Source organism: Pipistrellus kuhlii, unplaced genomic scaffold, assembly GCF_014108245.1.
Source record: "Pipistrellus kuhlii isolate mPipKuh1 unplaced genomic scaffold, mPipKuh1.p scaffold_m20_p_6, whole genome shotgun sequence".
NCBI lineage: Eukaryota > Metazoa > Chordata > Mammalia > Chiroptera > Vespertilionidae > Pipistrellus > Pipistrellus kuhlii.
Window position 1 is genome coordinate 46846526 of NW_023425562.1, and position 24250 is coordinate 46870775.

General features: G+C 41.7%; 1 protein-coding gene and 1 long non-coding RNA gene across 5 annotated transcripts in view; both read right to left on the minus strand.

Annotated features, from left to right (window-relative positions):
• NEDD4L (NEDD4 like E3 ubiquitin protein ligase) overlaps positions 1-24250 on the minus strand; it is a 294560-nt gene that overhangs the window by 132904 nt on the left and 137406 nt on the right. The window lies entirely within an intron of this gene.
• On the minus strand, positions 4154-23125 carry LOC123651581. Its single transcript, XR_006740387.1, has 3 exons — positions 21508-23125; positions 18972-18975; positions 4154-4163 (listed from the first exon to the last, which is right to left on the minus strand). It is a non-coding gene; the product is annotated as an uncharacterized LOC123651581 (long non-coding RNA).

Sequence of the window (24250 nt, forward strand, 5' to 3'; positions counted from 1 at the left end):
GAGTCATCGATCAGCTGCCTCTTGCACACCCCCTACTGGGGATATGCCCGCAATGAAGGTACATGCCCTTGACCGGAATCGAACCCGGGTCCCTTCAGTCCCCAAGCCGACGCTCTATCCATTGAGCCAAACAGGTCTCGGCATAGTAGGCTAATTTTTAAGTTGATAATTTTATATGGCCCACGAATTATGTTATAAATATCCAGTGGCTCCTGGCAGAAAAAAGGTTCCCTACCCTGATCTAAACCAACAACTATCATCTTACAATTAAAACAGAAACAAAAACTCGAAAACAAAGAACTGAGGCCCAGAAAGTCCGGGAGATTTGCCTAAATTTTACACATTTCAGTAGAGTCTAGATTACATTTCAGGTTTCCTGACTACAAATCCCAGAGTTTTTATTACTTCCTTAGGAAATTGAAAACTTTTAATGAGAAGTGTACTGAAAGGATTGCTTAATGTGAACTATCTATTTATTGAGGGTGTGATAAATCTACTCACATTTTCTATTAGTTTTGGTAACCTGAGATAGCTCAAAGCTGGTCAAACTATCACTTCCTAAAAATTTGTGATCCAGGGTCTCATTTCACACATGAGACCCTGAAAATCATAGAAAGGGCTCCTATGTTCAGTCATATAATTATCTACAGCTGATAAATTATTTCTACCCTATTTGAGAATTATCCTTTAGCGGCTATACCATGACTATAAACACTTATTTTACAACTTCTAGGAAATTCCCAAAGATTACAGAATATTGTTAAATGCTTAAGACTATATAGATTTTTATTTCATACTTTAACAAATATGCCATGAAATTCTTTAAGGAAAGATAAAATGTAAAGTTTGGAAGTAATAGAACTATGCTTAATATCCCAAAAACAAAAATCAAAAGTTAGTAGGGAAAAAATATACATAGCCTTGATTATGGTATTTATTATTCATAAAATACATCTTAATGTAAGCTACAACACATCTCCTTTTAAAAAAAATCAGCAACATATTTGTTCAGTTATATTCTAAAGGTTCTGGTTTAGAGGAAAGCTTGATTCAAGAACGTCACTTCTTTAATAGAGGCATCTTACTTTTTCTTTTGTGAACACCTTCAGCCTTAGAATAAAGATGAATCGGGAGATAGATCTAATCGAGGTTTAAAGACCCCAAGTGCACTTTCCTAGTCAGTCTTGTTGAGGGTGATGATTTAGGAGTTAGTGGCTATGTGCTTCTTAGACTTGGGCATATCAGAATTGCCTGGGAGAGGGGGTTCTTAAAATATAGCTTGCTGGGCCTCAATCCCAAAGACCCCTAAAGATCTAGTACATTTGGGGTGGGACCCTAGAATTTGTACTTCTGACAAATTCCCAGTAATTGCAATGCTCTTGGATCAAGGAACCACACTGAGAACCAGTGTTCTAGAAGGTTTTTTTAAGCTATAGAAACTATTGTAATACTCTATTTCCAGCCACCAAGTTATTGCTATAAAAAGAAGGGGGGGGGGGGCAAACCAGGCCTGATATCTCTTTCTCAAGAACAAGTTCCCAGAATGCCTTGGAGATAAATTCACAGGCAAGTGCACATGCGCGCGCACACACAAGCCGACATGACAGAGAACTCTATAAACTCTGCTGACTGTTTTCATGTCCCTCGGCTATCATGATTACTGCCTATTATATGACTGCAATAAGAGCTAAGCATTCCTTTTAATAGAACATCCACATTCTTCTACTAATCATTTATTGACCTCATTTTGTGTCCCCTGAACAATTTACAGCAAGTGCCACATGCAGTTGGGGGTTGAGAGTGCTCTCCGAGTCTAGGACAGTGGGCCTCAGCGGTAACAAGGACGGCATGCCTGGGCATGTTCTGATGTGTTCTTCTAGGTACAAGTATGGACTGGAGTATCTACATGGAAGATCAACCAAGAAATTCTTGGAAGAGAGAACCAAAGACCAAGGTGTGGGAGAGGGATACAAGTTCAAGGGATGGGAACACAGGGCATAGGATGAGCTGGTTAAAGGGCAGGAAGACAAAAGTTCAAGGGTGGTGCTGGTGAGAACTGCCCAGACTGGTCTCAGGTGATGGTACAACAGTACCATTCACATGGACAAATATTTACCGAGTATTGACTTTGCTAGTACACACAAGTGCTTAGGGAGCTGGGAAAAAGAAAGTGGGGTGGGGGGTAAAAAGGGTGAAATCAACAAAGGTCATAAATGGACATCAATGAATAGCCCTACTTAGCCCAGTTGAGTGAAAATGACTGCACTTTCCCATTTCAGCAAAGTGAAAGCTGGAGCACAAAACTGAGATGTGGTCAGGACAGCAGGAATTAGAACATGAGCAGGAACATGTCAGAGTAGCCTGAACAGGAATCAGTTCTACCGCAACCTTTAGCACAACTGCCACCGGCACCACCATGACCACAAACCCAGCACCCAGTCACCGTGAAGGACCCAGTCCTCACCTGGCATAGGTGAGGTACTATCTGCTTATCTTATTTGATCCTCACTGAAAGATTATGAAGTTGGCATAATTTTTGGATGAGAAAATGAGACAAACATCAAGCAGGTTAATCAGTAAGTAGGGGAGATGGGAAGGGAGGGTTACAGCATGCTTGCCTCAGAATCTGGCTTCCCTAGTGCAGGTACACAGGCTTGCCTAACTCACACACTACCCTCTGACTACCGAGAGGGCTGGCTGACTAGAAGGAATATCTAGAGGCAGGGACTTCTAGAATTCTGCTATGTTGGAAGACATTTTGGATGAGACTGCTATTATATTTTTTATCTTATCTGTGGTAGGAGGAACCAGACGCCTGAGTTAAGTGTCTACCTTTGGGGAAGGCCACACCTTGAAATCTTACCATCTTGTCAACACTCCAAATAACTAGCTTTGTAACCTTAGACTTGTCACTTTAACGCAGAGAACCTTCATTTCCATATCTCCAAATAAGGGGGTTGGAATAAATCATAGTTTTCAAAATACAAAGCCTCAGTTCTACATAAGTATCTCAGAATAACTATGGGTGACCATAATCTGTTTCATATTTTTGGCTTCCATTTTAGAATTTTTTTTTTTTGTACAAAGTTTTAGAACTTAATAAAAAAAATAAATTTTTTTAAACAAATAGAACTGGATGGTCCCTTTTAGTTAGAATATACTGAATCTTGCCTTCACTGGTTTGGCTCAGTGGATAGATAGAGTGTCGGCCTGCAGACTGAAGAGTCCAGGTTTGATTCCGGTCAAGGGAACATGCCAAGGTTGCTAGCTCAATCCCCAATAGGGGGCGTGCAGGAGGCAGGCAGTTAATGATTTTCTCTCATTATTGATGTTTCTCTCCCTTTCCCTTCCTCTCTGAAATCAATAAAAATAAAAATAAAGAATGTACTGAATCTCAAAACAATTCAAACTTGTTTCTCAACATTCATAAGAACTAGAGCCCACTCCATCCTGGGTAAATAAGAAACTGCCTAGAGATATAGGAGCAAGCTCAATGCTTTGTGGATTAGAAGAGAAATCCTATTTTGTAAACCTTTTGTTTTTCTCTGCATAATAACCTATTTAGAAATCTCATTCTTTCTTTTCAGCCTTTAAAAGAAAACAACAAACTGATGTTGGATTCAAACAATAGCCAATTTACTGAATGCCTGCCATGTTCTAGACAAGGGGACAAGCGTGGAAAATAAAAGACAGTCCCTGCCACCATGTGAATCAGGTACACAGAAGTATAGCAATGATTGTGACAGTGAGCCAAGAATGTACCCTGGAACACAACACTGCTGTGGCTCCTGACCTTGTGCATGCCTGAGTCACCTGTCATCGGGTACCTGATTCCATCCCAGGCCTGCTAGATCACAATCTCTGGGTTGAGACTTGAAAATCTTAATTTACTAGGAGTTCTAGGTGATTCATATGCACAGGGCCATCTGCCCCCTGCCCCCTTACCCCCACCAGAGGAGTTTCTGAAGCCAAGATGGGAGGGCCAAGAGCATGGTGAGAGTTTTCCAGAGCAAAGAGCATAGGCAAAGGCCCAGTAGCAGGCTGCAGAACTTGGGGAGAAAAGGTAGCTGGAGAGAGAGTCTCAGCTCAAACCACAAGGAGCTTGTATGCAATTAAAGAGCTGGCCATCGTCCCTGGGCTCAATCTGGCTCCCCCACGTATGGCTGAATGCCTCTGGAAAACTTATTAAAGTTCCCATGGGCCTAACCATCTACATAATGGGAACATTAGCAGTACATCTTGTACAAGGAGGCTAAAAGGAAGATTAAAATTATAATACTGTCTGACATGTAGTGAGCACTCAATAAATGTTAGCCACAGTTGCTACTACCATCATCACCGTAACGCGGTTGTTGACATAGGAAAATTCATAATCAGCCTGGTTACTGAGAGATGAAGGAGTGGGCAGGGAGACCAGTGGAAGACTTTTGCACCAAACAGTGAGAAAGATTTCGAGAAAGGCAGTGAGGATCAAGAAAAAAGTGGGAGGACACCCAAAGGTGTACTCAAAAGAAGTAGGTAGGCAAATAAGCATAGTGAGTAGGTTAGGAGGAGAGGTTGGAGCCCACACCAACCTCCAGCTCTTGGGTCTAGATAACTATGTACAGTCTCAAGCTATGAAATGGTACTGGTGCTTCGATCTCTTACTACACAGGCAACATCAGCCATAGAAGAGCAGGGTGCACCACTGACAAAGCAGCCCTTATCATTCTGGCACACTGTGAATTCCAAGGCATTGCTTACAGCCTCACTTTATAACTAAAGTCCTTTTACAGAGCTCTCTAGATCAATTAGGCCTTCACATATGGGCTCTGGGATCTCTTGTTCCATGTCTATGGTGATGTGTTTTATGTAAGTCTTCAGGGGCCTAACACCAATGTTCTGGAATCAGAAAATCTTAATGATTTAGTGTTATTTAAACCCTATGTCTCAAAGTTAGAATTGGCCTCCAAATCTCAATTCCCAACCTAATGAAACACCACAAACCAAGTCCTGAAGCATCTTAGGTTCCTGTGTCGTTTTCACTAAATATATAAAGTCCAGAGGAAAAAACACCTGGGAGATTCAAGCTGCCCACTCACAAACAAGAAACCTCATTTGTACACAAAAGATTACTTCTGAGAGGGGAAAAAATAGAATGGTGACATCACCTTATCTTGGACACATGAGCCACTCTAGAACCTGTGTGAACTCAATGGCTAGAAGACAAGTCCTGTTACCTGGAATGAAATCTTGAAAAGTTTAACAGTAGCCGAAACCGGTTTGGCTCAATGGATAGAGCGTTGGCCTGCGGACTGAAAGGTCCTGGGTTCGATTCTGGTCAAGGGCATGTACCTTGGTTGGGGGCACATCCCCAGTGGGGGTGTGTGCAAGAGGCAGCTGGTCGATGACTCTCTCTCATTGACGTTTCTAACTCTCTATCTCTCTTAATTCCTCTCTGTGTAAAATCAATAAAATATATTTAATAAATAAATAAATAAATAAATATTAAAAAAAAGTTTAACAATTGCCAAGATGCTCAACAAAAATGCCACAAGTACCTGCTTTCTTATGAGGTCACCAAAAGACCTTGGTCAAGAGTCCATTCTGATTTTGTAAAAAGAGAATTGTAATTATTCTCAACTCAGAGCCCAGAGCTGAGAATTCTGCTTCCCCTCTCTGACACTCTGGTTATCTCTAATAGAGACTGAAGGACTATAGGCTTGCACTGATTCATTCCCAAATAAGTTTGTTTTATTTTTTATTACATTTATTGGGATGACATTGGTCAACATGAACATACATATTTCAAGAGTCAGTTTCTATGTTACAAGATCTATATATTACACTGTGTGCCCACCACCCAACATCAGATCTTCTCCTGTCACCATGTTCAACTAGGTTTAAAGAATTCAGAGAGGGATCTCACTCCACCTCCAACATCACCATGAAGTAACATTTTCTGGATCTGCCCACTGCTCACTCTCCTGGGACACATTGAACAAAGACAGTCGGTCTTGATGCATTGTTAAGGGGGTGATACTTGACCCTCTCCATCTGACTCACTGAAGTGTTCCATGGCAAACCAGAATGTGTCAAGGCTAATCCTTTTGCAAAGATTATCCACTCATTGTTATCAGACTAAATAGTTTTTGCTGAGATCCTCATGTTTTGAAGAAGGCAGGACAGTGAGGAGGAGAGAAGGGGAAGAAAGGTAGAGTTGCCTCCATTGGGCAAAGCATTCAAAGTGGATTAAGTTCAGAATGCAGCCAAATTGGAAGGACACTGCCATGACTATAAGCTCTAAAGGTGTCCTTCCAAGATACTTGGATATCACAAGAACAACAATATAGGGCTTCATTTTCAACCTTTTTTTTTTTTTCCTTTTAAGAAACAACCATAATCTGAAAGAAACAATAATTCCTTTCTGTAAATGCATTTGCTCAATAGGGACAGCCTGTACAAGAACTAGGTCTTTACTCATTACCTCATTGGTAATGTAAAATGTTACATAACACCAGAAATAGAATTTATTTAGACTACTTGATGTATTTGACACACTGAAACTTTGCTAACCCAGAAAATTTTATTGAAAAACCTGCTTTGTAGATTTCCTCATTCTTTTCCACTTTTACTATGATAGCCAGTGTTACACAAATTACTGATAAAGAAATAACACAAACTAAGGGGGGGAAAAACTACCTAGATAGTATGAGAGAAGAAATAAAACACATGTATATATGCAATCATATTGAAACTGAAGTTTTCATCTAACATTATCAAAGACCCCAAAAAGTTATTACTTTCTAAAGAGAGGCAGACAGTTTAATACTCTACTACTTGAAATAAATTATATGTTTTCTGGAAAGTCAGATGGCAGGATGTATAAAAAACATTCATAGTGTTGTTGCCTTTGATCAACAAATTTAGGCCAGGGGTGAGTAACTTTTTTTCTGCCAAGGGCCATTTGGATATTTATAAAATCATTTATGGGCCATACAAAATTATCAACTTAAAATTATGGTGCTATGAAAAAAGTTCCTAGATTTATTAATTTTGAGTCCTATCTGTGATTGTCATGGCAGGGCCAGACCAAATGATATGGCTTGCTGGCCAGACATTCCCCACCCCTGCTCTAGACCAATAGAGAGTGGTTAAATAAATCACAGTATAATTATGGGCTAGAATATCATAAAACATTAAAATCATGTTTTCAAAGAATATTTTTAAATGGGAAAAATAATCCTACCCAATAAAGAAGGAATATGCAAATTGACCATCACACCACCACAAAGATGGCAGTGCCCACAGCAAATAAGGAGAGAATATGCTATTGACCCCACACCCTCAAAGATGGTGGTGCCTACAGCCACAAGATGGCAGTGCCCAGTCCTATCAGCCCTATCTCCATGTAATCCAGCCACTCATAAGAGCTTGCCTCCAAAGTCTCCCAGTCCCCTCAGACCCCAGCCACCCAGGGCTGGCCCGAGGCACAGGAAAGCCTCAGATGTCCACTGCCCAGCTACTCAAGGCTGGCACCGAAGCACAGACAAGCTTCAGATGATGGCTGCCCAGCTGACGCCTGAGATGCAGGCAAGCCTCGGATCACGGCTGCCTGAGGCTCAGGTAACCAGGGCTAGCTGAGGCTTGCACTGCTGGCAGTGGCAGCAGCAGAGGTATGATGGGGGCGTCACCTTTCCCTGATCGCCAGGTCACCTCCTGCCCTTGAGGGCTCCCAGAGTGTGAAAGGGAACAGGCTGGGCTGAGGAATACCTGCTCCTCAAGTGCATGAATTTTCATGCACCGGTCCTCTAGTCATGGTATAACATTCAGGAATAAGCAAGATATAAAAAATGTGACTAACTCTATAATATATGAAAGTAATTGAGAAAAACAGAGCTAAAGTTAATAGCTGTTCTTTCTAGATAACTTTATGAATTATGTTTATTTTCTTCCTCTAAATTTTCTACTATTAAGCAAGGTAAAACACATATTACTAAACCCCAACCCCAGAGTTTCCCATTCAGATCTGAGGTAGGAGCCACTAATCTGCATTTGTAACAATTTGTTCATCTGGACACCTCACTTTGGGAACCAGTAGGACTCCATCTTTTCCTCTTTTTCCAGAGTCCAGTACAATAAACTCATTCATTCAGCACTTCTGCCCCCACTTAGCCAATCACACCTGAGAGGGTGGAAGGAGGGTACAGCTTCATGTCTGCTGGAGGCCGGGGGCTTTGCCTTGCCTGGTGGGTTCACTCTGGCTGCTTGACATTGCCCATGTTTACTGGGGTCGTAGGAAGGGCAACCTACAACCTTTCTGTTTATCAAAATAAACAGAAAGTGGTGTAACTTACCGGTTAGCACCACTTTCTGTTTATTTTGATGGGGGTAAAGGGAAGGAAGAGAGTTAAGGCAAGCCAGTTCTTGCCTACTTAAAACACTATTGTCTAGTTGGAGTAACATTACAAGGACCCTATAATAATAAGAGCCTGTTAGGAACTCTGTTTTAAAGGAAACCGGGTAAGGGGGAAATTCCGAGGCAGCTGGTCGGCTGGTTTGTTCTGACCTGAATCTGGTGGATACCGACTCCTGCTCACCTATCCACTCCCTCAAGCTTCAAAAGTCAGTCTAGCACGAAGTTCACAAAACAAAAACTCTGAGATGCATTCTTAATTGCCTAACTATATTTCATTGTTTATAAATTAGCTGCCTCTACCCCCAATTTATAAAGTCAATTGCCTTAAAAAACAAACAAACAGGCATACAGACAGAATGGCACCAAAATCCCCATGTGTGGGAACAGACTTCCAAAGTCATTATACTCCTATAACCCTGAAGTCCATTCCTTGGCTAATCCCACCCATACCCTATGACAGAAAGAAATACCGCTGGCCAAGCAGAGGGACTTTGAACTTGACACCACAGTGGAATTGACACCGACCTGTGCTGAACTAGGAAAGAGGGCAAATTCTAATGTAGAGAACTACTCAGGGAATTGAGTCTTTATTAACTAAACAGGGGGGCACAGATGTTTAACTCAGGAAGAGCCACCGGTTCCTGGAGCACAGGTGCATGTCATCTCATCCTCATGCCGGCTCCAGGATGTGAGGACTGAAGACGGTTCATTGATAGACAGTGCCCCCAGCATCACAGAGATGCACCCACCTCTGTGTGCTGGGTGCTTGAGGACAAAGGTCTAGCAGAGAGTGACACCATGCAGGACATTAAACAACACCTATGCTGAGTGCAGGCCTCATCGGGACAATTTTCAGGGCATATAGGGGAGTGGTGGGGAGAAGAGGGTACTGCCAGGCATTTCCTCTGCACATAAAAAATATCAACCTCTCTGCCCCAGGTCAAGAACCCACTAAGTACATTCTATACAATCCTCCCTTTAACATATGTTGAAAACATTTTAGACTTCTCAGGGGTGGGAATGGCAGTGGTGCCAGAGGAACCTCAGGAGCCGAGCCCCAGTCAGTTCTCAGTGCAAGAATCTGTCTTCTTACAGGTGAGATTCTCTGAGAGGAAAGGACTCCTCCCTCCCATGGGATTAATGTGATATGAGACAACTCCACAGAGTGAAGAGTGAGACCCATTCAATGACGTGACGTAGCCACCAGGGCACCAGGGAAGCCATGAGGGTGCAGGCCTCAGAAGTGGCCCTGCCCTGAACACACACACACACACACACACCCACCAAAACAAACAAACAAAAAAACACACACAAACAAAACACACACACACTCACACACACACACACACACACACACGCGGAGGAGCTCATCTGGGACCATTCCCTGTGATATGGGCTAAATCATTCCCTCAGAAAAAACATACTGAAGTCGTAGGCCCCAGTATCTCAGAAGGTGACTTATAAGAATATGGTGTCATCAAATTAAAATGAGGTCATTAGAGTGAGCCCTACCACAATGTGGCTATATCCTTAGAAGAAGAGAGATTTGGGCACAGGAACACACATGCCCACAGGAAGATGAAGTGAAGACAGAGCGAGAAGGGGCCATGTGATTGGGCAGATGCGCCCACAAGCCAAAGGATGCTAAGAATCTCAGTAAGCACCAGAAAAGGAAGAGGCAATACAGGAGTTTCCCCCCAGAGCCCTCAGAGAGAGCATGGCCTCGCTGACTTGATTTCAGACGTCCAGCCACCAGAACTATGAGACAATACATTTCTGTGTTTTACAACCTCCAAACCCAGTTAGTGGTACTTTATCAGGGCAGTCCTCAGAAACTAGCACTCTGTTAAAACCAGTCCTTATCAGAAGCCCTCCAGCCAAATATGTTACAGGACTCTTTTTCCTCATTGTAGAAAGATGGTCTGACTATTCCAATGATTATGTAACATTCCTAGGAGAGGTGTGGGGCAGGACCCATATTTAAACGTTAACATATGCGCTACAACGTGTTGTTCTACCTAAAACCAGGAATTCTGTCAAGTCCATTCAGCTCAGGTGTTGGTATGAGGTTTTCTACAAACCTACAAAAATGTTTTCAGTTTCCAGGGTTTCTGATTTTTCCAACTGCAGTTAAGGGATCCTGGATTCATACTAAGTTGCACAATAGCCCTTATTCCTCATGCTACCCTGCCGGGCACATTGAGACTGCTCTCAAAAACACAAAGAACCACCCGTGAAATCCTAGAATTCCTCAGGGAAACCAAGTATCCTCTTAACTCTCAGAAAATATTTTTTTTCAAGTTTTATCTTCAAGGCTTTTAAATGTGCAAACAAATCACCGGACACTTGACCTTCCCATTATGCTGAATTCTGTTCTGTAGCACCACAAGACTTTTTTAAAACTGAATTTAAAAGAGGAAAAAAACAGTTATGCTTCACTGGATTATCACAGGGAGAAAAAACTAGAATCAATTTAAGGAGGGCTAGATTATGACAATGCTCCCCACCCCCCCAATGCTATTGAGAGGAGTGTCTTCGGGCATGCATTTACTCAATCATGTGACACTCACATTGGATTTCCTGGACACATATACTGTCGAGGAGAAAGGAAGCCTTGGGCAGTATTAAAAATCTTAGACCCTTCTAGGCTCCAGTGTTAAAAATCTTGGTTGAGCCCTAGTCAGTTTTGGCTCTGTGGATAGAGTGTCAGCCCTCAGATTGAAGTGTCCCATGTTCCATTCCAGGAGAGGCATGCACCTCGGTTGCAGGTTCAATCCCTGGGCCCCAGTCAGGGTGAATGCAAGAGGTAACCAACTGATGTGTCTCTCTCACATCAATGTTGTTGTTTTTTTCTCTGTCTCTCCCCCTCCCCTCCTCTCTCTGTCTCTCTCTCTCTCTAAAAAAAAAAAAAAAAAAAAAAAAAAAAAAAAATCCATGGGAAAAATATCCTCGGATGAGTAGGTGAGGATTAATCACCTTCCCCCCAAAAGATCTTGGCTGGCCTGCTTTAAAATCAACCAAGTGCAAACACTGCAATTCCCTATCATTTCCCCAAAGCTGGATGCACACTAGAGATTTTTTTTTCTTGTGTTTAGATTTTTAAAATATCCCCCCTTAAGTTACCATGTTAGATGAGACTGGCTATCTAAGGGCTTCTCAAGACAGCCCAAGGTAGGTTCTATTTATTAGAAGGCGTTGTTCCTGCCCACCTTCTAAAGGCATGTGTCAGAGCATTCAGGTTATGCAACTGTTTAGATGAGTCTGTCTTATGGATATATGAGTTTCTCCTTGTCCCTTCGGTACTAAAGAAGAAAGTGTTGATCACAGGGTGAGAGCACAGGGATAGATTAAGAGAAGGAATTTCCATAGGATAAAGTGTACCTTTGCCACAAGAACTATGGCTCAGGTCTCTATTACACTTAGACAGAACCCAGTTCCCCGCTTTACTGCTGCTGCATGCTTAAAGCTTTCTATTAGACAAGAAGTACAGAATCCAATTAAACCACTTGTCAATAGCAGCCACATTTGTTTGGTTCCCCAAATACACCAATCTACTGCCTTCAAAGTTTTCAGCCCACTTACCCTGGGTGAATACTCACTTATTGGCGATTCTTTATTCCCTCCCCTCCTGACTCTGGAAATCCTAGACCCTTGTAGGCTCCAGGCAGCCAGCCTACCCCTCCTCTGCCCAGAACAAACCACCTGTAATAATCAGCCTCTTCACACTCTGCATTCCTACAGTCATGATTGTTTGGACTACTCTTTTGCCACTGGCTCATGGGCCTTTTTACATTATTTGGCTTTTTTTTCGAGTGTATAGATCTTATTCTCTTAAACTAGCCGCAAGTCACCTAAAGGCCACTAGTCATGCCCTAGGCAGGTCTGTGTTTTCCATATATGTTGGCACAGAATGAGTCCTCAATAACATGTCTTGATTGCTGACTTCCTGCCTATCACTGGGATAGGGCAACTTCTTCCCTGGGCCATATATGTGGAAACTTGGTGTTGCCCAATTTGTTAAAATATAGAATTTTCAGTCTATCATCTACCTGATAATGATCAATTAGATACAGAATGTATTTTCCACATTAATTTCATTTTTCTTAAACTTGCTTCACTTTCTTTGCTTCTCCATACTCTGGGAGCCACAGGATCATTTCCTAGAGTGTCCTAAATTATAAGCTCAAATATATTCAATAAAACAAAATGGGAGGTTCACAGTGAACCCATTTCAGCAATAGTACCTGACACCAAAAACTAGTATCATAAGCCACTTTTAAAAAATATATTTTTTATTGATTTCAGAGAGGTAGAGAGAAGAAGAGAGAAAAGAAATATTTCTCAAAAGAAATGAGAAAGAATCATCCATTGGCTGCTTCCTGCACACCCTCTATTAGGGTAACCACTGAGCCACACCAGCCAGGCAACTTTTGTTTTTATAATCCGCACTTGAGGAAATGTTTTCATTTATTTTGGAGAGACAGAAAGAAAGATAGGAAGAAATAAACATTAATTTAAGAAAGAAACATCCATCGGCTGTCTCCCATATGCACCCCCACTGGGGATTGAACCTACAACCTTTTGGTGCATGGGACAACGATCCAACCAACTGAGCCACTGGGCCAGGACCATTATGAGCCACTTTTGATTAACTAAAGGCAAAACTTTTAATAATTGACCAATGGAACTGACATACTCTTATGTGAGAAAATTAATATGCAAATCAAAGGACACAAGAAATATTAACATTTGAGAACTAACTTAGGGAGAAGATAACAAAATAATTTCAAAAACCCTGATTAGACTGCTGATAATCACTTATAAACAAGAAAGGAAGTTCATAATAATAATAAGTGGATCACTTGCATATTATATACTACTACAGGACCAGTGCACAAAATTTGTGCATAGGTGGGTCCCTAGCCCTGGCTGGCAATGAGGGCTGATTGGGTGGCTGCTGTTGGCTGGCCTGGGGCCTGCAGGCTGGGGACAGTTCCTGTGTTGAGCATCTGTGCTCTGGTGGTCAGTGCACATCATAGCAACCGGTAGTTCCACTGTTCAGTTGATTTGTATATTAGGCTTTTGTTATATAGGATTATGAATTTTTATTCCAGTTGCATAAGTTCTCAGTGTCATTTTTTCATGCCTTTATAGTGTTATTGATTTTGTTCCCAACCCTGGAAAGGTTTCCTTTCAAAAAAAAGGTGCATAAGCCTCAATATAGATGTGAATTTTCACACACCTAATAAACTCTTCAACAGTCCTTTATATAAGCAGATGATTGAAAAAAACACTAGTTGCAATTAACCTCCATTTTTTGTGCATCTGACATAGATTGAGATACTATTAAACAAGTGATCATAATTATGTGCCACAAATATATGCCACTTGTGGATATAGCAGGTGGTACCACAAAGTGAGACATGATCTCTCTCTTCACCAGGTCATGTGGGAAGTTATTTAGATTATCCCAAGCAAGGTGAACATGCAAGTGCATGTCCTCATTCTGCAGGTATAATATTCAGTTACTATACTGAAAAAGCAATCTGTGACCTCAACAATTATTGTTCAAATAGCATGCCTCCTGCAGCATGCCTCCTGCAGCATGCCTCCTTATAACTGAACAACTTGACTAAGACACACATGATCTGAACCCAAGAAATGGCTTGTGTGGGGGCAACAATGTGTTCCAGCAAATACCACTTACTAACTGCCAATTGATTTATACTCCATGTATTGTATGGTCTATACTTTTTAGGTCCTCAGGTTTGAAGCATCAGGCAGGCAACCCCTGGACACCTCGACCTTGATGATTAAGCACCTCATGGATAAATTTTGCCACAAGCTCCAGCCTCCTCTAATCCACATCTTGTTAATACTGCCAAATATTAACCCAATCACCCAAACCAACCACGTGGGAATCACCCACTCTGAGTTGGTTCTTGTAACCTCAAAGATAAAGTCCAGGCTATTGTGACATACACAGTCTGCCTGGCTCTGGCCCCTACCTGCCCCTACAATGTCACCTTCCATGTGCCACACATATTAAGCTAAAGGAGACTTTTACTTCTCTGAGCACACCATGCTTTTTCCTCTGCTGAAAATGCCCTGCACCCACCTTTCCTGCACATAACCTTTGTGATGAACTCTGTCTGTGACAAGACTTCCTAACCCCCAAGCCCTACTCCTGTTGGCAGAAGTCTATCAGTACAGTGGTTGTTTACTTCAGTATTTCTGCTATCAGTCTGGAAGCTTATAGCAAACAGAGCCATGTCTTGGTTACCTGTTATATGACATTCCAGTCACACAGTAGGTCTGCACCAAGTAATTACTTTATAGGGTATTGTGACGGCCCAGGCAAATAGGGTCTGAGGTGGCTAGGGCCAATCTCAAGTTCTGCAGTGGACCGATTCTGTCAAATATCATTGTCTATATCATGGAACATACATTCTGAGCAATGGCCACCTCTCATCTTCTCAACTACAGCCCTGCTAAGATAGGAGTCAATTGGCTAGAAATACGAGCTTCACTTGTGATTTTTTGGTTATTTTTCTCACATCCAGACTGAAACAGAGAAAGCCAATAGGATTGGAGCATAAGCTGAAAGTGAAGGATAATCTGCTCTGTGGGCGTTTGAACAAAAGGCAATTAATCAAGGATTAAGGCTAAATCAAGCCACAGAGAGCATGTAATGGCAGCATGCTGAATGCTGAAAACTAGCATGGCAATTAGGTAGGAAAAGCCCACAGTGGTTATTACATTTGCCGGGTCGATGAATATCTTGCAGGGAGTCTCACAGAGCCCTTTGCCTGTGGACCAACAGAAACCAGGGCCTCAACTCAGACTCGGAAAAGCATGGAAGACAGTCGAGCAATTAGACTTTCATCTCAAAGTCTAATTGAGATGAAAGAGCCACCCAGCCAATCCCATCCTATGAAGGCATAAAAATGGGACCAGGTGACCTACAGACAACTCACTGAAAAGGAATGACAACTCAGAAGCAACCTCAGCCTCCACAGAGCAAGTCAGGATCCTGAAGACCACACGGAAGTTCCCTTTGGTAGACCCTCCAAGGCTGGGATGCCTGGCTTGCTCTCCCACTGCTTCATTCAACTAATATTCGCTGAGCACCTACTATATGTCTCAGGCACTGGTCTAGGCAGGGAAGAAACACTGACAACTTCCTACCCTTGTGGAGTTGCCACTCTAACAAAGGTAGGCAGGTGGCAAACAACACAGAATAAATTAGTATAAGTGTGTTAGAACATGACAAATACTAGAGAGAAGAACACTGCTGGCAAAGAGACTGATGTTAGAAGGTGGACAGAGATTCTAGAAGAGGATGGTCCAGGGACCTCTCAGAAACAGTGATTCTGAACAACTTGAAGGAAATGGGAAATCATTAATTGGAGGGGAAGAGCCTTCACAAGAATATTACAGTTGCACATTTGACAAAGATATTTTTCTTCTGTTATGTTGGCCTTGATTTAATCAATTAAGAGCAGGATAGCAACATTATTGAGGGCATGCACGTTGCATGCAGTAAGACATACACAGGTGTGTTTTGTGGTTTGCCACCCACACCTGGAAATTATCAGATGTCATTATCTCCATCAGCTAACCTCATCCAATGGTGAGGAGGCGTACTTTATACCTCAGCAGCTGGTGAGCTTCTGTTGTCCTTGGTAGTGACATTAGACCACAACACATCCCAAGGGCCACCCCCCCCCCCCCCCCCCCGCCCCTAGGAACCGTTGGCCCTGTGAACTGAGAAACTCAGGACAAATTAGCTCATTCTTGTCGATGCTGGGTTAAGAGTTCAGGATGTACATATGGACTACATCTCATATATCCCCTGTTTTGCATGTGTTCCCATTCACCCTTGCCACTTATTATTTATCTTATACTAGTTTCAAAACAGTAATAACTTATAAGCTTTTTATTCCATGGCTGCAATAATAAATCTTAAATTTGGGGGGAAAAAGACAAATGAGAACTCAAATATTGGAGGTCACAGAACCTAATATAATTCAATTTGGCAAATGGCAAAACTTGTATTATGTCAGTGGTACAAGCTCAACCATTTCTCTATCTCAGCCACCACATTTCAGAGAGGAAAAGAGAGAGATAGAAACATCGATAATGAGAGAGAATCACTGATTGGCTGCCTCCTACGCATCCCTACTTGGGATCAAGCCTGCAACCAGGACATGTGCCCTGACTGGGAATTGAACCTTGATTGCCTGGTTCGACATTCAACCACTGAGCCACACTGGCCAGGCCACCATGCCTTTACAGGGCAGAATAATTTATTCGTTTGAGGCTACTGCACCAATGCTGGTGTCCCTAGTTTTGTAGATATGATACTTAGATATGTTTAAAGAGTGAAAATATTTTTTCCAGGATATATGTTTTCATTTTGCTCTAAGATCCATAAACATTTACCCTTCCAGGTACAATAATTTATAATTTTCTATAAGGAGGATATTAAAAGGATTTTTAAATCAAGTTTTCTAACCACTTGGCTACAACTTTCATACTAACAACAACAACAACAAAAAATGTCAGGGGCTGCTCTGCAGAAGAAGAAAAGGTGTCCACCATGTAACTGTTATTCCTGTCTCCTGATTTTTGTTACTTTATAGTCCCGCGCACACACACTACCATCTGTTCTCTTGGTTACTGTCAGTCTTCTCCACTGGGCTGAAGCTCCCTGCAGGTACATAGGCAGGTGGCCTCGGATGGCTTTGCAGCTCAGCAGCTGGACACTGATAGACACTTGGCCTCTTCTGTTATTACTAGCTTTCCTAGCACCTACCATCTGAGAGTGGCCCCTGAGGTGCTCAGTGCATCTCTGTTGAGTAAATTAATTTCCCCTCAAGGTTGGGAGGTCACTTTGACTCTAACTGGTGCACTCTCAATTTGGGAGATTGCAAACTGCTTTTAATTTTGTTCTCTGTCCACACTTGTCACCTTCCCTAACAAAACAAAAAACAAAAAACAAAAACACACAAAAAAAGCAGAGCCAAATGCAGATGTCGCTAGCATAACACAAGGGCAACTTAATGATGTCAAGGGTAACACCTAGGATTAGCCTGCATGCAGGTGAAGATGCTGGGGCCCTCCCTGCACAGGGAGGGGCAGGGGTTGTACCATATACAGCTGCTGAATCTCGCTGCTCTGTTTGTGGGTCCTACCTCTAACCAGTTATTGCTAAACTAAGATGCTGGCTTTGTCATCAAAGCTTTCTGTCCCATGTCATGGTCCAAATCGAATTTTAATGGCTATATCCCTGCTGTAGGATGATGCCTGATCTCTTGGGATCTGCAGTTCTATGCAGGTGGCGTGATGAGGGCCATTACATCTTCCATTCTCACTCGCTCTTGCTCCCTGACATGAATACCTTTCAGCTTATAATCCTTTCTAGCTGTTAAATTCTTTATTTTCTTCAAAAACAGAGTTCCACTGGTGCACATGCACACAAAGAAAACCACTCAACCTTGATGTGTGGCCTCCCATTAAAGAACAAAGAGTTGAAGAGATTAATTTTTTTAAAACCAGCTAACAAAAGTAAGAGACAAAATTCTTACAAATCAATTCTTAATTGTCTTTGATGGCCATCCTCACTCAGCCCAATGCTTCAGAGCTGCTAAAGTCTATACTGAAAATTAAATCAACCAGCTCTGGTGAGGAGGCTCTGTTGGTTGGAACATTGTTCCCTGCACCAAAAAGTTGTGGATTCAATTCCCGGTTAGGGCACATACCTAAGTTGCAAGTTCCATACCTAGTCAGGGTGTATACAAGAGGCAATGGATCAAAGTTTCTCTCTCCTCTTTCTCTCTTCTTCTCTCTCTCTAAAGAGCAATGAAAAAGACAAGACCTCAGGTAAGGACTTTTTAAAAAATTTAAATTAATCAAGTAAAAATAAGAGTAAGAGAAGGAACAAGTCAAACTTAAAAAAAAAAATTTAGCTCAATGAAAAGTGTCAAGTGTAAGGGGAAAATGGTACTCCTCAGTGCCTAGCCCAAAGACATTTAATAACTATTTGGTAACTAATGGATTAAAAAGATAGTGGAAAGACACATTATTTTAAAGTAATTAACAAGCCTTGTCAATGAGTTAAACTAAACAGTCACATGAATGTAATACCAGAGAGTGTCAAAGAACAAATCTCTTTCAGAGATCACTCATTGATGAGCCTACATAAAACGATGCCTCTGAAGACCTCATCACAGCAGGGTACGAAAGAAAAGTAGAATGTACTCCAACTTCCTTTAATGAAACTATAGACATTCTTGAGGCTCAAGCGCATCTACTTAGCATGGCAGATCTTGGCCAAAATAAACTCATTGACCCTGTGAACGGTGCTGAAGGTTTGCTTACCTGTGTGGGCTAATGTTCCTGAAGATCGCAGCCCCAGGACTCCACATGACCTCTGCTCAGAACACATGACCAAATGCCCTCAGTGGTGGGGTTTTCCAGTCACTAACCTGAGTCAGAGGTGGCTTATAATTCCATGTGATTCTCTTGCCCAGGGCTGATGAGTAATAGTGAGGTGAGCACAACTGCTTACATCACTGAAGCGGTGCTCTTTATGTATTTCTGTTAAACTCCAGTGACCCCACTGAAATCTATGGTCTCTGTGTTTCCACTTTGTCTGAAGTGACACTGTTAACTACCCCTGGGAATTGATGATATGTCACACGTCTCATGTGCTGTTCCAAAAATTTCCTCAGAAAATTCCTTTCTCTGAGAGAAGAAAACAATCCTTTGTTTTCAGCGATGATGTCAATCAGGAGCTGGTATTTTAACCTTTCTTCCAGTAACTACTTCTAAGATGAATAAATAGCTCACATATGTCTCAGCCGAGAGAGTACAGCTCATGGTTCAAGATCTCGTGATTATTTTGGCTCATCCAGTTTTGGTGACAACAGCAGGGCAGGAGGGATTTTCTATAAGATCTAGACCTTGGGCCTTTAGATGGGTCAGAAACAAAGCCCCCTTTGATTTCAGGAGGGTAGCTGGCGGTCTCACCCAGGCCTGACCCACAAGTCCTGGCCAGTGGGCAAGATCACATGGGGAAGCTGCCTATCTACGTGTGCTCCTACCGACCTGGGTACCAAGAAAACTAGGCCAAGCATGGAGAGAGCACAAATATTTACTGTAAGTGAAGGTGTGCCAGGTGACCCCCTGTGGAATTCTGAGCCACTGAGAGCATAGCTGAGGCAGATTCCGTAAACACTTGAGAGCACGTGCTTCTGCCATCACCCTGCAGGTGAATGACCTCAAAAGCCTCGGATCCAACCTGAGAGATTAGCAGGCTAGCTTCAAGACAACCTAGAGAATAGGAAATCCTCTACGTTGCTAGCACATTAAATCATCATTAACTTAAAATGCAAAGGAGGGAACCCACAAGAAGGAACAGATTTCTGCCAAGGTGAAAGAAATGATATGTACATGACTTCACCTGAAAATTGATTTGGGAAAAGCCCTAAGAAATACTGACTGATGAAATAAACATCACCTGGAATGAGATTAAAACATAAATAAAAACAATCCTTTCACTCCAACACAATAGCCATAACCACAAAAACTTCAATTTTATTAACTGCCTCTATGAGGTTGTCAATAAGTATATAGGGCTCCCCACCACCACCAGACCCACCAACAACCCACTTTAGAATAAATTTTTATGTTCTTCAACTAGCAAATGTCTATCATCCTGTTTCTGCCTTCATCTTTTCTCTTTCCATTATATTCTCCAGTGACAAGAAAATGTCCTAACCGTGTTGGTTTAAATACCATTTAGTTGCAATAAAGACTCCCCCTGCAAAACAACAACAAACCTTTATAAGAAAAATGTGTGTGAAAATCATGTCCTTCCTTTTCTTCTGCCTAATGAAATATTTCTGCTTTTTCTCAATTTCACCATCATCTTACTCAAATTCTCATGGGATTTAAAATTCACTTTGTCCTCAGAGACATTGAAAAAAGGCAATAACACATGTTATTTAAATTCCCTCTTATAGTTTAATTACTTGTTTCTTTTTCTTTATTTGATTGGCATACTCTAACTCACATGCATGTAAACAATATACTCATCAAATCTGAGTTATTCTTTAATAAGATATTTCACATTAGAAATACTTGTTTGAAAGTAACTTGGCTCATTAACATAAAGGTGTGTCCTGCATTCCAGTTTATTTCAGTCTTTGGCAACATACAGACATATACTAACTGGTGAAACTAACAGTTTATGAATCACCATCAAATGAGACAGTAAAGAAACAGGGGAAAAAAAAAAAAGCATGTGTTAATCATATAGTGTATTCATAGGTATGAGTAGTAAGGGAGGGAAATGACAGCAAAACCCAAAGGAAAACTTCAGGTAACTATGTCCTGGGCTATAAGTTTTGTTTTCTCTAATTAATAATAACAAAAACAAATAGATTTAGAATAAGACATGTAAGCCAAAAAACTAAGGGGAAGAAAGATTTCTATCACTGCCAAGCAAAAATTCAGATATAAACCATAAGTCATTGTTCAAGCAAACACTTCACACCCCTCAGTTGTTATTTCATTTCAGGCCACGTTCAACTGATGTCTCCCTCTTTTCCAGTGAGGTTTCTAAGTCAGAAACACTCAGAAAAAAGAAACCAAACACAAACAGGAAGAAAAACACAATTGTTTCCTCCTAAACCAGTGACTTCTAAGTCAGAGAAAAATTCCCAGAAATTAAGTGGTTTACATTTTCCATGATTTCAAAAAGAAAACTAAAGTATCCATGTGCTTTCCTTTTTTTTTGAATAAAAAGTGTTTATGTTTCTAAATAGCCCAGCCAAAGATGAGACACAAAGAGTAAAGAAATCAGGAGAGTTCAGATGACAATGTTTTTCAATCTCATTCTTTGCTCCTGTCTGTTTATACATAAGGAGAGCAAATTGATCAACTACAGCTAACCCTGAACACCAAAGAGAAGTGACTTATAAAGAAAAATCTTGAAGAATGCCACAGATATAAAAACAGTACTACACCAAATTCCAACTCCATGCCAATAGTAGATGTTATACATTCATATAATAAACATACAGTGGTGTTTTTGTGCTTACCTATAATTGTCCTCAAGGCTCACGGAAAACAAGCCACCTCTCCTGCCGGAAGGTGTCAGATTGGGCTAGTGTTCCGGTAGCACAGCTGGAAATCCACCTCGACGACCCTAGGACCCTTGGGCTCTGGTCTGTCTTCTCCTTCTCTGTGTTGAAATGCTGCCAGCACACAACTCTGCTGGTTCTCGGGGAACCCCAGCAAGTTTTAACACAACTGAGGATGAATGCTCCAAGCTGGCTACTTATCCTGATGAATCACTTCAATGACAGCTAGAAAGAAATGCTCCTTGGTGGAAAAGGAGTTGACTCAAGCTCCACCCCTACCGTAAACCTAAGTAATCCCGCCCAGCTTGGCATTCAGCTGACACAGCCACACCTGCCAGAACGCTGTTACCTGCAGCACTGCTTCTTCAAATGACAGTTCTCGATCATAGAAAGATGAATAGAGGACATGCCTGACAGGACAGGCAATACCCAGAAAGCACATGGTTTTCTAAGTAATATAACCTGGGATTGGGCTGTTTGCTTGTTTTAAATGGTGTCTGTGGTTTCAAAGAGAACTATGATACAAACTACACCACCAAACAGAAAAGAAGCAGGGATTTAGTATCACAAGAGAGACAGCACCTCCCTATGAATCCAACATCTCTGATGTGCAAACCATTTTCAGATGCCAGGCCTAGATCAAGGGCTCTGAGTCCCATTTGAGGGGTACGGTTTACAGAACTAACCACCCTTTATTCTGCTCAACTCCCAGGGCCAAGTAAAATGTGTTCTCTTTCTCAGGCTTGTGACTGGCACTAAAGGACTCCTTTTTGCTCTTGCTTGAAGCAGGTCAAACCCCACTCTACAACCCCACAGGTGTGGTTGACACAGGAAGTGTTCTTACTTATAGCGAAAAGCTAACTTTCCACACAAACTCCAATTTGTTGGTGTGCTCACTCATTAAGTGTTCCTGGCATGCCAAATGAGAAACTCTAAACTAGACTATCCAGTTCCCTCAGGTGCTCAAAGGCTAGGATTCCCGGAGGTGCTAAGATGACAAAACAGATCACCAGGAGAGCCAGCGACCTCTAGTGGCTGGGAGGATCACTGACGTCTTGGTGGAGAAATTGGGCATTGGGCTACTACCAGAAACCCTGTCCTCAAATACACCCTCACAGATAGTTCCTCACAAGTTGACAGTTCTAACCATTTTTCAGTAGAATTCTTGAAATAAGAAAACTACCTCAAGGTTTAAGCAGAAAGTGGGGACACATAAGTGCTAAACAATCTCAATTTAAGAGCAGAAACTCTAAGTATTAATATAAAAAGTGAAGACAAAATTCACATTTCTGATTAATAATCATTTTCCCACAGCCAAACATTTCATTTTATTATGTTTCCTCCTTGTCTGTTCACAGTTCTGCCTTGAAAAAAGGCATAGAAAAATCTTATTCTGGGAGAAGGAAAAAGCCCACACTTGATTTTTCCAACTACAATTTTGCTACCACCATTAACAATCAAACTTACTGACCACGTGCCATGCATCCATTTTCAGGTTAACATCTTTCTCCCCAACTCATGGAGATCAGCCTTGGCCCAACCTCCACTAAAATGCAACTAAACCTGGTCAACAACAATTTTATTTTATTTTATTTTATTTTATTTTATTTTTAAATATATTTTATTGATTTTGTACAGAGAGGAAGGGAGAGAGATAGAGAGTTAGAAACATCGATGAGAGAGAGTCATCGATCAGCTGCCTCTTGCACACCCCCTACTGGGGATATGCCCGCAACCAAGGTACATGCCCTTGACCGGAATCGAACCCGGGACCTTTCAGTCCCCAAGCCGACGCTCTATCCATTGAGCCAAACCGGTTTTTTTTGGTCAACAACAATTTTAACACAGAATTAGTAAATGGTAGCAATGGCGGGAGCATTAGAACCCTTAGTCTCTCCATCCAGAGGAAAGTGGGACCCAACCAGGGAAGCACCACCATCTAGGAACAGACACTAAAGTGGATTCAACACAAACAATGGGTCTCAATGCAGAGTTACTATCCCTGCTCCCATTACACTACTATTTGAGGGTATCCTGAAACTTCTCAAATCTAATATTCCAAAAAGAAAAACAAACAAAAAAACAATAACAACAAATGATGTTCCACAAAGCAGCTGTGGTGAAGAGAGACAAGAATGCAGACACTGGACAAGCAATGGAGAATGGCTTAGGATTAAGACTAGGTCTAATGCAGACTTTCTTAACCTGGGCTCTAAGGACACTGGGGGCCAGCTAATTCTTAATGTGAAAGGGGGGTCTGTTCTGTGCATTGTAGGATATTTAGCAGCATATCTGGCCTCTATCCCCTAGATAGCAGCTCTCCTCGGGTGTGACAATCAAACACTATCTCCAGACATTGCTAAGGGGGCAAAGATACCCCCAGTTGAGAAGCATTGGTTTAAAAGGTCAGGACTTTGTGCAGAGTGAAGTAGTTGGTGCTTTTGGAGAAGGGGTGGAAGCTGCTTCTGAGGTGATATGTGAGAAAAAGGACAATTGCTGCTGTAAATAAGAACTAGGTAGAGGGAAGGGCAGTTTATAGTACTGCTCCAACTTAGGGCTGCTGCTGCAGAAAAGTATAAGAGTGGGTGGGGTAGGGATTAGAGATTGAGCCAAGAATATCAAAGTCTGAAACAACTGAGGAGCAAAAGGAAGCAGAAGATGGCTGAGTCAAAGAAGTTGAACGGCATGGAAGTCTGATTTC